At 43.1% G+C, this 4,415-nt stretch overlaps 1 protein-coding gene across 1 annotated transcript in view; it reads left to right on the top strand.

Annotated features, from left to right (window-relative positions):
- The first annotated feature begins 4,247 nt into the window (after window positions 1–4,247).
- The window catches only part of TMTC1 (transmembrane and tetratricopeptide repeat containing 1), a 147,490-nt gene continuing 147,322 nt past the window's right edge, over window positions 4,248–4,415 (top strand). The window contains exon 1 of the mRNA XM_026070391.1: window positions 4,248–4,290. The gene's annotated coding sequence lies outside the window, so the exon portion shown is untranslated. The remainder of the gene's footprint in view (window positions 4,291–4,415) is intronic.

Below are 4,415 nucleotides of genomic sequence, written 5' to 3'. Positions count from 1 at the left end.
GAAGCTTGAACTGGGTCTCTTCAAAGGCAGAAAATACATTTGTTGTGTGAGCTGAAAAAGAGATTCCCTCTAATCCAGTAACAACTATGGCAAGCTTTTCTCAGTTTGAAACCTCTCACTTTATACAAGCATATGAAACAGGTGATAAATGAATCTAAAAATGGGTCACAGAGGATTCTATGTTGCTTGCCATGTGTGTCAGTGATGKGTAATGTGCATCCACAGGGATCCACCAAGCAGTTTGTATCATGTGATACCTTCTTGTTGATATTAGTTTGTAAAAACTGAGGGATTTGAATTTTCAGGACTAATATTTGTCTGTGACTGCCACAGGGAGGAAGTTTACTATGGTGTGATGAATTGAACTTGAAATACTACATCCCTATTGAAAATGAAAGGTCATCCTAAGGATTCTGTATTTCTCTGTCTCCTAAGGATCACAGGACCAGAAAAAAGTTACAGAGATGCTAAGGTCAAAAAGGTTTTCTCTCATGCCTGTAGTGCTTTAGGCTCTTGGCCACCACTTAAAGAGCAAGCAAAAACTTAAGAACTTCCTCTGGGCTTCAGAAAGACTTTGCTAAGGATAAACTTTCTGTAGCCTAAACAGATTCAGAAACAAATCGGTCTGGTAAAAAGAGAAAAGGATCATAATTAGGATTTTTCTAGCCTCATCCAGTAGAGAGTTTCATTTCAGCCTCCGTTGCAGGGCTCCCGGTAATTCCAAAGTTTAAAACCTGTTTGGCTAGACCTAATGATGCCTGCACTGAATGGCTTGGAGGGACTCTAGACCACATGGATTGCTGTCTCGCAATAGCTCTTCCAACACAGAAGGCACACTGGATAAAAATGCCGAACTCGGTTCCAGGTTTTGCAACATTCCTTCATTTAAGATGGAAATTTCCTTTAATAGCTGGCAGGACATGGTGGTTGGCTTATTCTTTAGGGTTTTTTTTGCTTTTAACCATATGAACGTAATCTGTCTATCAGCCAAAGATTATATGCATTGCAGATACAGAGTTTCATCCTGGGGCTATTGAAATGAATTGCATAACCATTCAGTAACTGACTACAAGCACAAATCACTTGTATTGGTTACCAAATGGCTTAGTTTAAATGTAAAATTATTTGTTCAGACAGCAAGAAACTATTTACACATGCTACTTTTGAATTTTACCTTTAGCTATGACCATATGGTAACTTAACTTTTAAATTGTATTTACCGCATTCTTGTACTTTAATCAGTCAAGGCAAAGCTAAACTCTTCAGAACTCCATGTTTAAGCTTTAAAATTAAAACTTTTACTGGTTCTCTCTTCCTTTGAGCTGTTACCATCTTCAGATAATACCAGATCAACCAGTGCTTAACACTTTGGCATAACAGTTCAAATGTGTATACTGCCTTGTATACCCTGACTTACGTTTTACTCAGTGGAGGCTAAACTTTCTTATTTGAGGAGTAATGAGCTCTGCTCAATTAGCAGAGCAGTTTTTGTGAGCATTGCACATAATTAGTTCCAAGGTCTCCATAGTTTTAACAGTCATTTGTTAACAATCTTTTTATACAGCTGGCATGAAACTTGTAAATCAAATACAAGTAAATAGTCAAATAACTGAAGCGCTTAAACTACACACATGATTCCATAACTCAAATATGCTTTTTTGGGAAGCAATTTAGCTTTAAATTTCAGAAGTGATGACATGGCTACTTTTTGCAGAGAAAGAATCAAGGTCTGCAGGAGCAGGGAATACTTCTTATTAGACCTGCTATTTTTGGAAGTGGCAAAGAAGTTTTAGAATAAACCATCCCTTCACTAGATTCTCTTCTTTTCTCCTCCCCCCCACGTATATGGATGCATGTGTTACAGACTTCAGACCTAATATACAACAGTTCTGGATGTGCATTTTCCTATTCTCTGAATTCTTACATTTTGTTGATAGTTTCTTAATAGTTCGTCAGGGATTCTAGAAATAGATAACATCCTTAATTCAGTCTATGACGGTGACTAATGAATTATGAGGTAATGCGGATCGAAAGGGAAAGACTGTGTGCCTGCATTTCAGCAGGTCGTGGTGTTAAGAACAGGTGGTCTTCCTCTGTGGCTGACTGTCTCTTTTAGACTCTTGCTTGAGGGAAGAAAGTAAAGATCTGACTTATCTTTTTATCCAGCATTGAGAAGTGCTACTAGTGTCACCCCCTATAAAAGAACCTTGACAAATCATAGAATTTTGGTAAGTGCATAAGAAAAGAGGTGAGAAAATAAATAGGTTTTTCCCTGTTGCAAACTCTAGGTTCTCCTGCTAGATGAAAGCTAATTGTCCATGTTTGTGCCCAACTAAGGAGAATGAGGGCAGAACGAGTCCTGAATTTGTCAGGACTGGAGTGTCTTTCAATGCTTTTTGGTGCTGTCAAGCATTGTAGTTTCTCAGTGTGCTGCCCCTGACATGGAAAAATCACCCCAAGAGACCTATTGAGAGCAGTACAACCCAGCAGTGTGGCAAGGAAGCAGAAGCTCGTGCTGCCCTTGCTGGTAAGTGAAGATGAAGGAGAAGGGAAGGAGGAAAAAGAAGAAGGTTGAAAGGTGTTGGTGGGAAAGGCTGCGACTGACTCTGGTCTATGCTGGAGATGAGATGTGGGGGCCCTGTTTGGAGGGACAATCTGTCAAGGCCTAGTTGCAATGCTGGGAACTTGGGTTTGTGGGTAACACAACAGCAATGCTAATGAAAGCCCTTTATGCTGCCTGGCTCCCATTCAGTAAATTTGCCCCAAAGAGTAGTTAGGCCCCTTAGTTGCTCATTCCAGTTACAGATTTTGTTTGGTAGAGTAATTTAAGATTCCAGATATTACCTGGATTCCACTGTAAGGCACTTTCAACCTTTAAATCTGTTTTTTGCATTTGTCAATTTTACAGTTTTTTCCCCCTAGTAACTGTCAACATTTAAATTTATGTCAACAAAAAGTCCCAATTTGACCTTTTAGGCAACTCAGGAAAAGTGACTTTGTTTCCAGAGATGCTGGGAGCTCACTGGCTTCAGTATTTCAGTGCCTCTGGATATTAGGCTGTTTCTATTTATATGCCTATGCATATATGTTGGAGTCTAGCTTTATGTTCCCAAGCCTGAAAACTTTGGTGGTAATGAATACCAATACACCATAACGAATGGTCTCCCAAGCTGGGGAAAGCTCCGGGGAGCCGGCTGCTAAAATTCCACCAGCCACTTAAAGGGAAGTTTGAGTGATGGCCCTGCTTCTGCTGGAGTTTTCTTCTGTCCTGGATATAAACATGCTGTCCTAGTTAGTTAACTGTTATTCTTAGCTATTACAAAAGTGCATCTGAAAAGCCTGTTTTCTTTCTATTGCATTTGGAAAAAAACAGATTGCTCAAAGTGCCAAATATTCTGGGAAAAAGAAAACATTCCTGGAGAAGGATTGCCCTGGACAGTCTACGAGAACTCTTCGCTACTTCCTCTGCTCTCTTCCCCCCCCCCCCACATGCACGCACACACGCACACACAGCAAGCTGAATTGCACAAGCTGATTGGTGAACTCACCCATACTCAGGGTATTTTTTTTTCAGGGACAAATTCAGAGCATGTCCAGTATATTCATTTGCCTAACTTAATCTAAGCCTCTTTGCCAAGCAGTGTTATTTCTTTATTTGGTTATAAAAGGTGTTTTTATTTGAATGGTAAAAAAGATTAATAGAGTCCGTATTTTTCTGTTTTCTGAAAGAGCCATGGCCACATAACCTTTATATGTGGCTGAGCAGAAGAACTGAACAAGGCCTTTCCTTGGGTGAGAGTTATGGGGAGTCACTAATACAAGCAAGGAAATATATGGGAGAGGATGGGCTCCAACACAACACAGCCATTAAAATAATGCTTTGGAAGAGGCAGGTCTCAGGTGATTTTGGAAGGAGCATGCATGATGGACCAAAGTAGGGAAAACAAGTCCCATGGCACCAAAATGCCTTCCCAGCCTGCAGGACAAGGTGGGGGGCTGTTTGGGATAGATGGTGCTGCAGTGTGGATGCCGTGGAGTAGTGTGGATGCTGCGGATGCCGTGGAGCAGCGTGGATGTCATGGAGCAGCGCGGATGCTGTGGAGCAGCATGAGTGCTGCGGATGCCGTGGAGCAGCGTGGATGCCGTGGAGCAGCGTGGAGCTGGCTGGGCCGTTCCCGCTCCCAGGTGAATGCAGGGCGGAGGGAGGCTGGTCCCGGCGGGCCCGGCCGTGAAGGGGGGATGGAGGCGGGGGAAGGCAGAGCCCCTCGCAGCGGGGAGCACAGCTTTGCCCTCGCGTCCTGCAAGCGACGGGGCGAACTTGCCACACCGGGTCCGTCGAGGCGGCGCTTCGCCCCCGGGCTCCGCTCCCAGCCCAAGCAGCACCCTCTGCCCGCCGGTGCCGGTGCCGGTGCCGG

The sequence above is a fragment of the Apteryx rowi genome, unplaced genomic scaffold (genome assembly GCF_003343035.1).
Source record: "Apteryx rowi isolate R43461 unplaced genomic scaffold, aptRow1 scaffold_31, whole genome shotgun sequence".
Classification (NCBI taxonomy): Eukaryota; Metazoa; Chordata; class Aves; order Apterygiformes; family Apterygidae; genus Apteryx; species Apteryx rowi.
This window is presented reverse-complemented; position numbering and strand designations above follow the sequence as displayed.